The sequence below is a fragment of the Dendrobates tinctorius genome, unplaced genomic scaffold, assembly GCF_039654945.1.
Source record: "Dendrobates tinctorius isolate UK_male_01 unplaced genomic scaffold, ASM3965494v1 ptg000045l, whole genome shotgun sequence".
Classification (NCBI taxonomy): Eukaryota; Metazoa; Chordata; class Amphibia; order Anura; family Dendrobatidae; genus Dendrobates; species Dendrobates tinctorius.
This window is the reverse complement of record NW_027361713.1, coordinates 20,402,955-20,416,243: the sequence shown is the minus strand read 5'-3', so window position 1 is coordinate 20,416,243 and position 13,289 is coordinate 20,402,955.

Sequence of the window (13,289 nt, the reverse complement as noted above, 5' to 3'; positions counted from 1 at the left end):
GGAGAAAATTCAAAACATTCATTATTCAATAGAGCCCAATAGCAAAAATCAGCGTTTTGAATGAAGAATCACATTTCTTGGTAGAATCATGCAGGATTGAAATTTTTGATGTTTTTTTACTCCTCTCAACAGCCCAAACAAGTTTCTATAAGGATGAGTTTGCAACTACTTTACTTTTGGAGAAAATTCAAAACATTCATTATTCAATAGGGCCCAAAATATCAAAAAACAGCGGTTTGAATGAACACACATTTCTTGGTAGAATCGTGCAGGACTGAAATTTTTGATGTTTTTCTACTCCTCTCATGAGCCCAAACAAGTCTCTAAAAGGATGAGTTTGCAACTACTTTACTTTTGGAGAAAATTCAAAACATTCATTATTCAATAGAGCCCAATAGCAGAAACCAGCGTTTTGAATATAGTATCACATTTCTTGGTAGAATCATGCAGGATTGAAATTTTTGATGGTTTTTTACTCCTCTCAACAGCCCAAACAAGTTTCTAAAAGGATGAGTTTGCAACTACTTTACTTTTGGAGAAAATTCAAAACATTCATTATTCAATATGGCACAAAATATCAAAAACCAGCGGTTTGAATGAACACACATTTCTTGGTAGAATCGTGCAGGACTGAAATTTTTGATGTTTTTCTACTCCTCTCATGAGCCCAAACAAGTCTCTAAAAGGATGAGTTTGCAACTACTTTACTTTTGGAGAAAAATCAAAACATTCATTATTCAATAGAGCCCAATAGCAAAAACCAGTGTTTTGAATGAAGAATCACATTTCTTGGTAGAATCATGCAGGATTGAAATTTTTGATGGTTTTTTACTCCTCTCAACAGCCCAAACAAGTTTCTAAAAGGATGAGTTTGCAACTACTTTACTTTTGGAGAAAATTCAAAACATTCATTATTCAATAGGGCCCAAACTATCAAAAACCAGCGGTTTGAATGAACACACATTTCTTGGTAGAATCATGCAGGACTGAAATTTTTGATGTTTTTCTACTCCTCTCATGAGCCCAAACAAGTCTCTAAAAGCATGAGTTTGCAACTACTTTACTTTTGGAGAAAATTCAAAACATTCATTATTCAATAGAGCCCAATAGCAAAAATCAGGTTTTGAATGAAGAATCACATTTCTTGGTAGAATCATGCAGGATTGAAATTTTTGATGGTTTTTTACTCCTCTCAACAGCCCAAACAAGTTTCTAAAAGGATGAGTTTGCAACTACTTTACTTTTGGAGAAAATTCAAAACATTCATTATTCAATAGGGCCCAAAATATCAAAAACAAGCGGTTTGAATGAACACACATTTCTTGGTAGAATCGTGCAGGACTGAAATTTTTGATATTTTTCTACTCCTCTCATGAGCCCAAACAAGTCTCTAAAAGGATGAGTTTGCAACTACTTTACTTTTGGAGAAAATTCAAAACATTCATTATTCAATAGAGCCCAATAGCAAAAATCAGGTTTTGAATGAAGAATCACATTTCTTGGTAGAATCATGCAGGATTGAAATTTTTGATGGTTTTTTACTCCTCTCAACAGCCCAAACAAGTTTCTAAAAGGATGAGTTTGCAACTACTTTACTTTTGGAGAAAAGTCAAAACATTCATTATTCAATAGGGCCCAAACTATCAAAAACCAGCGGTTTAAATGAACACACATTTCTTGGTAGAATCATGCAGGACTGAAATTTTTGATGTTTTTCTACTCCTCTCATGAGCCCAAACAAGTCTCTAAAAGCATGAGTTTGCAACTACTTTACTTTTGGAGAAAATTCAAAACATTCATTATTCAATAGAGCCCAATAGCAAAAATCAGGTTTTGAATGAAGAATCACATTTCTTGGTAGAATCATGCAGGATTGAAATTTTTGATGGTTTTTTACTCCTCTCAACAGCCCAAACAAGTTTCTAAAAGGATGAGTTTGCAACTACTTTACTTTTGGAGAAAATTCAAAACATTCATTATTCAATAGGGCCCAAAATATCAAAAACCAGCGGTTTGAATGAACACTCACATTTCTTGGTAGAATCGTGCAGGACTGAAATTTTTGATGTTTTTCTACTCCTCTCATGAGCCCAAACAAGACTCTAAAAGGATGAGTTTGCAACTACTTTACTTTTGGAGAAAATTCAAAACATTTATTATTCAATAGAGCCCAATAGCAAAAACCAGCGTTTTGAATGAAGAATCACATTTCTTGGTAGAATCATGCAGGATTGAAATTTTTGATGGTTTTTTTACTCCTCTCAACAGCCCAAACAAGTTTCTAAAAGGATGAGTTTGCAACTACTTTACTTTTGGAGAAAAGTCAAAACATTCATTATTCAATAGGGCCCAAAATATCAAAAACCAGCGGTTTGAATGAACACTCACATTTCTTGGTAGAATCGTGCAGGACTGAAATTTTTGATGTTTTTCTACTCCTCTCATGAGCCCAAACAAGACTCTAAAAGGATGAGTTTGCAACTACTTTACTTTTGGAGAAAATTCAAAACATTTATTATTCAATAGAGCCCAATAGCAAAAACCAGCGTTTTGAATGAAGAATCACATTTCTTGGTAGAATCATGCAGGATTGAAATTTTTGATGGTTTTTTACTCCTCTCAACAGCCCAAACAAGTTTCTAAAAGGATGAGTTTGCAACTACTTTACTTTTGGAGAAAATTCAAAACATTCATTATTCAATAGGGCCCAAACTATCAAAAACCAGCGGTTTGAATGAACACACATTTCTTGGTAGAATCATGCAGGACTGAAATTTTTGATGTTTTTCTACTCCTCTCATGAGCCCAAACAAGTCTCTAAAAGGATGAGTTTGCAACTGCTTTACTTTTGGAGAAAATTCAAATCATTCATTATTCAATAGAGCCCAATAGCAAAAACCAGCGTTTTGAATGAAGAATCACATTTCTTGGTAGAATCATGCAGGATTGAAATTTTTGATGGTTTTTTACTCCTCTCAACAGCCCAAACAAGTTTCTATAAGGATGAGTTTGCAACTACTTTACTTTTGGAGAAAATTCAAAACATTCATTATTCAATAGGGCCCAAACTATCAAAAACCAGCGGTTTCAATGAACACACATTTCTTGGTAGAATCATGCAGGACTGAAATTTTTGATGTTTTTCTACTCCTCTCATGAGCCCAAACAAGTCTCTAAAAGCATGAGTTTGCAACTACTTTACTTTTGGAGAAAATTCAAAACATTCATTATTCAATAGGGCCAAAACTATCAAAAACCAGCGGTTTCAATGAACACACATTTCTTGGTAGAATCATGCAGGACTGAAATTTTTGATGTTATTCTACTCCTCTCATGAGCCCAAACAAGTCTCTAAAAGCATGAGTTTGCAACTACTTTACTTTTGGAGAAAATTCAAAACATTCATTATTCAATAGAGCCCAATAGCCAAAATCAGGTTTTGAATGAAGAATCACATTTCTTGGTAGAATCATGCAGGATTGAAATTTTTGATGGTTTTTTACTCCTCTCAACAGCCCAAACAAGTTTCTAAAAGGATGAGTTTGCAACTACTTTACTTTTGGAGAAAATTCAAAACATTCATTATTCAATAGGGCCCAAAATATCAAAAACCAGCGGTTTGAATGAACACACATTTCTTGGTAGAATCATGCAGGACTGAAATTTTTGATGTTTTTCTACTCCTCTCATGAGCCCAAACAAGTCTCTAAAAGGATGAGTTTGCAACTACTTTACTTTTGGAGAAAATTCAAAACATTCATTATTCAATAGAGCCCAATAGCAAAAACCAGCATTTTGAATGAAGAATCACATTTCTTGGTAGAATCATGCAGGATTGAAATTTTTGATGGTTTTTTACTCCTCTCAACAGCCCAAACAAGTTTCTAAAAGGATGAGTTTGCAACTACTTTACTTTTGGAGAAAATTCAAAACATTCATTATTCAATAGGGCCCAAACTATCAAAAACCTGCGGTTTCAATGAACACACATTTCTTGGTAGAATCATGCAGGACTGAAATTTTTGATGTTTTTCTACTCCTCCCATGAGCCCAAACAAGTCTCTAAAAGCATGAGTTTGCAACTACTTTACTTTTGGAGAAAATTCAAAACATTCATTATTCAATAGGGCCAAAACTATCAAAAACCAGCGGTTTCAATGAACACACATTTCTTGGTAGAATCATGCGGGACTGAAATTTTTGATGTTATTCTACTCCTCTCATGAGCCCAAACAAGTCTCTAAAAGCATGAGTTTGCAACTACTTTACTTTTGGAGAAAATTCAAAACATTAATTATTCAATAGAGCCCAATAGCAAAAACCAGCGTTTTGAATGAAGTATCACATTTCTTGGTAGAATCATGCAGGATTGAAATTTTTGATGGTTTTTTACTCCTCTCAAAAGCCCAAACAAGTTTCTAAAAGGATGAGTTTGCAACTACTTTACTTTTGGAGAAAATTCAAAACATTCATTATTCAACAGGGCCCAAACTATCAAAAACCAGCGGTTTCAATGAACACACATTTCTTGGTAGAATCATGCAGGACTGAAATTTTTGATGTTTTTCTACTCCTCTCATGAGCCCAAACAAGTCTCTAAAAGCATGAGTTTGCAACTACTTTACTTTTGGAGAAAATTCAAAACATTCATTATTCAATAGAGCCCAATAGCAAAAATCAGGTTTTGAATGAAGAATCACATTTCTTGGTAGAATCATGCAGGATTGAAATTTTTGATGGTTTTTTACTCCTCTCAACAGCCCAAACAAGTTTCTAAAAGGATGAGTTTGCAACTACTTTACTTTTGGAGAAAAGTCAAAACATTCATTATTCAATAGGGCCCAAACTATCAAAAACCAGCGGTTTAAATGAACACACATTTCTTGGTAGAATCATGCAGGACTGAAATTTTTGATGTTTTTCTACTCCTCTCATGAGCCCAAACAAGTCTCTAAAAGCATGAGTTTGCAACTACTTTACTTTTGGAGAAAATTCAAAACATTCATTATTCAATAGAGCCCAATAGCAAAAATCAGGTTTTGAATGAAGAATCACATTTCTTGGTAGAATCATGCAGGATTGAAATTTTTGATGGTTTTTTACTCCTCTCAACAGCCCAAACAAGTTTCTAAAAGGATGAGTTTGCAACTACTTTACTTTTGGAGAAAATTCAAAACATTCATTATTCAATAGGGCCCAAAATATCAAAAACCAGCGGTTTGAATGAACACTCACATTTCTTGGTAGAATCGTGCAGGACTGAAATTTTTGATGTTTTTCTACTCCTCTCATGAGCCCAAACAAGACTCTAAAAGGATGAGTTTGCAACTACTTTACTTTTGGAGAAAATTCAAAACATTTATTATTCAATAGAGCCCAATAGCAAAAACCAGCGTTTTGAATGAAGAATCACATTTCTTGGTAGAATCATGCAGGATTGAAATTTTTGATGGTTTTTTTACTCCTCTCAACAGCCCAAACAAGTTTCTAAAAGGATGAGTTTGCAACTACTTTACTTTTGGAGAAAAGTCAAAACATTCATTATTCAATAGGGCCCAAAATATCAAAAACCAGCGGTTTGAATGAACACTCACATTTCTTGGTAGAATCGTGCAGGACTGAAATTTTTGATGTTTTTCTACTCCTCTCATGAGCCCAAACAAGACTCTAAAAGGATGAGTTTGCAACTACTTTACTTTTGGAGAAAATTCAAAACATTTATTATTCAATAGAGCCCAATAGCAAAAACCAGCGTTTTGAATGAAGAATCACATTTCTTGGTAGAATCATGCAGGATTGAAATTTTTGATGGTTTTTTACTCCTCTCAACAGCCCAAACAAGTTTCTAAAAGGATGAGTTTGCAACTACTTTACTTTTGGAGAAAATTCAAAACATTCATTATTCAATAGGGCCCAAACTATCAAAAACCAGCGGTTTGAATGAACACACATTTCTTGGTAGAATCATGCAGGACTGAAATTTTTGATGTTTTTCTACTCCTCTCATGAGCCCAAACAAGTCTCTAAAAGGATGAGTCTGCAACTGCTTTACTTTTGGAGAAAATTCAAATCATTCATTATTCAATAGAGCCCAATAGCAAAAACCAGCGTTTTGAATGAAGAATCACATTTCTTGGTAGAATCATGCAGGATTGAAATTTTTGATGGTTTTTTACTCCTCTCAACAGCCCAAACAAGTTTCTATAAGGATGAGTTTGCAACTACTTTACTTTTGGAGAAAATTCAAAACATTCATTATTCAATAGGGCCCAAACTATCAAAAACCAGCGGTTTCAATGAACACACATTTCTTGGTAGAATCATGCAGGACTGAAATTTTTGATGTTTTTCTACTCCTCTCATGAGCCCAAACAAGTCTCTAAAAGCATGAGTTTGCAACTACTTTACTTTTGGAGAAAATTCAAAACATTCATTATTCAATAGGGCCAAAACTATCAAAAACCAGCGGTTTCAATGAACACACATTTCTTGGTAGAATCATGCAGGACTGAAATTTTTGATGTTATTCTACTCCTCTCATGAGCCCAAACAAGTCTCTAAAAGCATGAGTTTGCAACTACTTTACTTTTGGAGAAAATTCAAAACATTCATTATTCAATAGAGCCCAATAGCCAAAATCAGGTTTTGAATGAAGAATCACATTTCTTGGTAGAATCATGCAGGATTGAAATTTTTGATGGTTTTTTACTCCTCTCAACAGCCCAAACAAGTTTCTAAAAGGATGAGTTTGCAACTACTTTACTTTTGGAGAAAATTCAAAACATTCATTATTCAATAGGGCCCAAAATATCAAAAACCAGCGGTTTGAATGAACACACATTTCTTGGTAGAATCATGCAGGACTGAAATTTTTGATGTTTTTCTACTCCTCTCATGAGCCCAAACAAGTCTCTAAAAGGATGAGTTTGCAACTACTTTACTTTTGGAGAAAATTCAAAACATTCATTATTCAATAGAGCCCAATAGCAAAAACCAGCCTTTTGAATGAAGAATCACATTTCTTGGTAGAATCATGCAGGATTGAAATTTTTGATGTTTTTTACTCCTCTCAACAGCCCAAACAAGTTTCTAAAAGGATGAGTTTGCAACTACTTTACTTTTGGAGAAAATTCAAAACATTCATTATTCAATAGGGCCCAAACTATCAAAAACCTGCGGTTTCAATGAACACACATTTCTTGGTAGAATCATGCAGGACTGAAATTTTTGATGTTTTTCTACTCCTCCCATGAGCCCAAACAAGTCTCTAAAAGCATGAGTTTGCAACTACTTTACTTTTGGAGAAAATTCAAAACATTCATTATTCAATAGGGCCAAAACTATCAAAAACCAGCGGTTTCAATGAACACACATTTCTTGGTAGAATCATGCAGGACTGAAATTTTTGATGTTATTCTACTCCTCTCATGAGCCCAAACAAGTCTCTAAAAGCATGAGTTTGCAACTACTTTACTTTTGGAGAAAATTCAAAACATTCATTATTCAATAGAGCCCAATAGCAAAAACCAGCGTTTTGAATGAAGTATCACATTTCTTGGTAGAATCATGCAGGATTGAAATTTTTGATGGTTTTTTACTCCTCTCAAAAGCCCAAACAAGTTTCTAAAAGGATGAGTTTGCAACTACTTTACTTTTGGAGAAAATTCAAAACATTCATTATTCAACAGGGCCCAAACTATCAAAAACCAGCGGTTTCAATGAACACACATTTCTTGGTAGAATCATGCAGGACTGAAATTTTTGATGTTTTTCTACTCCTCTCATGAGCCCAAACAAGTCTCTAAAAGCATGAGTTTGCAACTACTTTACTTTTGGAGAAAATTCAAAACATTCATTATTCAATAGAGCCCAATAGCAAAAATCAGGTTTTGAATGAAGAATCACATTTCTTGGTAGAATCATGCAGGATTGAAATTTTTGATGGTTTTTTACTCCTCTCAACAGCCCAAACAAGTTTCTAAAAGGATGAGTTTGCAACTACTTTACTTTTGGAGAAAATTCAAAACATTCATTATTCAATAGGGCCCAAAATATCAAAAACCAGCGGTTTGAATGAACACACATTTCTTGGTAGAATCATGCAGGACTGAAATTTTTGATGTTTTTCTACTCCTCTCATGAGCCCAAACAAGTCTCTAAAAGGATGAGTTTGCAACTACTTTACTTTTGGAGAAAATTCAAAACATTCATTATTCAATAGAGCCCAATAGCAAAAACCAGCCTTTTGAATGAAGAATCACATTTCTTGGTAGAATCATGCAGGATTGAAATTTTTGATGGTTTTTTACTCCTCTCAACAGCCCAAACAAGTTTCTAAAAGGATGAGTTTGCAACTACTTTACTTTTGGAGAAAATTCAAAACATTCATTATTCAATAGGGCCCAAACTATCAAAAACCTGCGGTTTCAATGAACACACATTTCTTGGTAGAATCATGCAGGACTGAAATTTTTGATGTTTTTCTACTCCTCCCATGAGCCCAAACAAGTCTCTAAAAGCATGAGTTTGCAACTACTTTACTTTTGGAGAAAATTCAAAACATTCATTATTCAATAGGGCCAAAACTATCAAAAACCAGCGGTTTCAATGAACACACATTTCTTGGTAGAATCATGCAGGACTGAAATTTTTGATGTTATTCTACTCCTCTCATGAGCCCAAACAAGTCTCTAAAAGCATGAGTTTGCAACTACTTTACTTTTGGAGAAAATTCAAAACATTCATTATTCAATAGAGCCCAATAGCAAAAACCAGCGTTTTGAATGAAGTATCACATTTCTTGGTAGAATCATGCAGGATTGAAATTTTTGATGGTTTTTTACTCCTCTCAAAAGCCCAAACAAGTTTCTAAAAGGATGAGTTTGCAACTACTTTACTTTTGGAGAAAATTCAAAACATTCATTATTCAACAGGGCCCAAACTATCAAAAACCAGCGGTTTCAATGAACACACATTTCTTGGTAGAATCATGCAGGACTGAAATTTTTGATGTTTTTCTACTCCTCTCATGAGCCCAAACAAGTCTCTAAAAGCATGAGTTTGCAACTACTTTACTTTTGGAGAAAATTCAAAACATTCATTATTCAATAGAGCCCAATAGCAAAAATCAGGTTTTGAATGAAGAATCACATTTCTTGGTAGAATCATGCAGGATTGAAATTTTTGATGGTTTTTTACTCCTCTCAACAGCCCAAACAAGTTTCTAAAAGGATGAGTTTGCAACTACTTTACTTTTGGAGAAAATTCAAAACATTCATTATTCAATAGGGCCCAAAATATCAAAAACCAGCGGTTTGAATGAACACACATTTCTTGGTAGAATCATGCAGGACTGAAATTTTTGATGTTTTTCTACTCCTCTCATGAGCCCAAACAAGTCTCTAAAAGGATGAGTTTGCAACTACTTTACTTTTGGAGAAAATTCAAAACATTCATTATTCAATAGAGCCCAATAGCAAAAACCAGCGTTTTGAATGAAGAATCACATTTCTTGGTAGAATCATGCAGGATTGAAATTTTTGATGGTTTTTTACTCCTCTCAACAGCCCAAACAAGTTTCTAAAAGGATGAGTTTGCAACTACTTTACTTTTGGAGAAAATTCAAAACATTCATTATTCAATAGGGCCCAAAATATCAAAAACCAGCGGTTTGAATGAACACACATTTCTTGGTAGAATCGTGCAGGACTGAAATTTTTGATGTTTTTCTACTCCTCTCATGAGCCCAAACAAGTCTCTAAAAGGATGAGTTTGCAACTACTTTACTTTTGGAGAAAATTCAAAACATTCATTATTCAATAGAGCCCAAAAGCAAAAACCAGCGTTTTGAATGAAGTATCACATTTCTTGGTAGAATCATGCAGGATTGAAATTTTTGATGGTTTTTTACTCCTCTCAACAGCCCAAACAAGTTTCTAAAAGGATGAGTTTGCAACTACTTTACTTTTGGAGAAAATTCAAAACATTCATTATTCAATAGGGCCCAAAATATCAAAAACCAGCGGTTTGAATGAACACACATTTCTTGGTAGAATCGTGCAGGACTGAAATTTTTGATGTTTTTCTACTCCTCTCATGAGCCCAAACAAGTCTCTAAAAGGATGAGTTTGCAACTACTTTACTTTTGGAGAAAATTCAAAACATTCATTATTCAATAGAGCCCAATAGCAAAAACCAGCGTTTTGAATGAAGAATCACATTTCTTGGTAGAATCATGCAGGATTGAAATTTTTGATGGTTTTTTACTCCTCTCAACAGCCCAAACAAGTTTCTAAAAGGATGAGTTTGCAACTACTTTACTTTTGGAGAAAATTCAAAACATTCATTATTCAATAGGGCCCAAACTATCAAAAACCAGCGGTTTGAATGAACACACATTTCATGGTAGAATCATGCAGGACTGAAATTTTTGATGTTTTTCTACTCCTCTCATGAGCCCAAACAAGTCTCTAAAAGGATGAGTTTGCAACTACTTTACTTTTGGAGAAAATTCAAAACATTCATTATTCAATAGAGCCCAATAGCAAAAATCAGGTTTTGACTGAAGAATCACATTTCTTGGTAGAATCATGCAGGATTGAAATTTTTGATGGTTTTTTACTCCTCTCAAAAGCTCAAACAAGTTTCTAAAAGGATGAGTTTGCAACTACTTTACTTTTGGAGAAAATTCAAAACATTCATTATTCAATAGGGCCCAAACTATCAAAAACCAGCGGTTTGAATGAACACTCAAATTTCTTGGTAGAATCGTGCAGGACTGAAATTTTTGATGTTTTTCTACTCCTCTCATGAGCCCAAACAAGACTCTAAAAGGATGAGTTTGCAACTACTTTACTTTTGGAGAAAATTCAAAACATTCATTATTCAATAGAGCCCAATAGCAAATACCAGCGTTTTGAATGAAGAATCACATTTCTTGGTAGAATCATGCAGGATTGAAATTTTTGATGGTTTTTTACTCCTCTCAACAGCCCAAACAAGTTTATAAAAGGATGAGTTTGCAACTACTTTACTTTTGGAGAAAATTCAAAACATTCATTATTCAATAGGGCCCAAAATATCAAAAACCAGCGGTTTCAATGAACACACATTTCTTGGTAGAATCGTGCAGGACTGAAATTTTTGATGTTTTTCTACTCCTCTCATGAGCCTAAACAAGTCTCTAAAAGGATGAATTTGCAACTACTTTACTTTTGGAGAAAATTCAAAACATTCATTATTCAATAGAACCCAATAGCAAAAATCAGGTTTTGAATGAAGAATCACATTTCTTGGTAGAATCATGCAGGATTGAAATTTTTGATGGTTTTTTACTCCTCTCAACAGCCCAAACAAGTTTCTAAAAGGATGAGTTTGCAACTACTTTACTTTTGGAGAAAATTCAAAACATTCATTATTCAATAGGGGCCAAAATATCAAAAACCAGCGGTTTGAATGAACACTCACATTTCTTGGTAGAATCGTGCAGGACTGAAATTTTTGATGTTTTTCTACTCCTCTCATGAGCCCAAACAAGACTCTAAAAGGATGAGTTTGCAACTACTTTACTTTTGGAGAAAATTCAAAACATTTATTATTCAATAGAGCCCAATAGCAAAAACCAGCGTTTTGAATGAAGAATCACATTTCTTGGTAGAATCATGCAGGATTGAAATTTTTGATGGTTTTTTACTCCTCTCAACAGCCCAAACAAGTTTCTAAAAGGATGAGTTTGCAACTACTTTACTTTTGGAGAAAAGTCAAAACATTCATTATTCAATAGGGCCCAAACTATCAAAAACCAGCGGTTTAAATGAACACACATTTCTTGGTAGAATCATGCAGGACTGAAATTTTTGATGTTTTTCTACTCCTCTCATGAGCCCAAACAAGTCTCTAAAAGCATGAGTTTGCAACTACTTTACTTTTGGAGAAAATTCAAAACATTCATTATTCAATAGAGCCCAATAGCAAAAATCAGGTTTTGAATGAAGAATCACATTTCTTGGTAGAATCATGCAGGATTGAAATTTTTGATGGTTTTTTACTCCTCTCAACAGCCCAAACAAGTTTCTAAAAGGATGAGTTTGCAACTACTTTACTTTTGGAGAAAATTCAAAACATTCTTTATTCAATAGGGCCCAAAATATCAAAAACCAGCGGTTTGAATGAACACACATTTCTTGGTAGAATCGTGCAGGACTGAAATTTTTGATGTTTTTCTACTCCTCTCATGAGCCCAAACAAGTCTCTAAAAGGATGAGTTTGCAACTACTTTACTGTTGGAGAAAATTCAAAACATTCATTATTCAATAGAGCCCAACAGCAAAAACCAGCGTTTTGAATGAAGAATCACATTTCTTGATAGAATCATGCAGGATTGAAATTTTTGATGGTTTTTTACTCCTCTCAGCCCAAACAAGTCTCTAAAAGCATGAGTTTGCAACTACTTTACTTTTGGAGAAAATTCAAAACATTCATTATTCAATAGAGCCCAATAGCAAAAATCAGGTTTTGAATGAAGAATCACATTTCTTGGTAGAATCATGCAGGATTGAAATTTTTGATGGTTTTTTACTCCTCTCAACAGCCCAAACAAGTTTCTAAAAGGATGAGTTTGCAACTACTTTTGGAGAAAATTCAAAACATTCATTATTCAATAGGGCCCAAAATATCAAAAACCAGCGGTTTGAATGAACACACATTTCTTGGTAGAATCATGCAGGACTGAAATTTTTGATGTTTTTCTACTCCTCTCATGAGCCCAAAGAAGTCTCTAAAAGGATGAGTTTGCAACTACTTTACTTTTGGAGAAAATTCAAAACATTCATTATTCAATAGAGCCCAATAGCAAAAACCAGCCTTTTGAATGAAGAATCACATTTCTTGGTAGAATCATGCAGGATTGAAATTTTTGATGGTTTTTTACTCCTCTCAACAGCCCAAACAAGTTTCTAAAAGGATGAGTTTGCAACTACTTTACTTTTGGAGAAAATTCAAAACATTCATTATTCAATAGGGCCCAAACTATCAAAAACCAGCGGTTTCAATGAACACACATTTCTTGGTAGAATCATGCAGGACTGAAATTTTTGATGTTTTTCTACTCCTCTCATGAGCCCAAACAAGTCTCTAAAAGCATGAGTTTGCAACTACCTTACATTTGGAGAAAATTCAAAACATTCATTATTCAATAGGGCCAAAACTATCAAAAACCAGCGGTTTCAATGAACACACATTTCTTGGTAGAATCATGCAGGACTGAAATTTTTGATGTTATTCTACTCCTC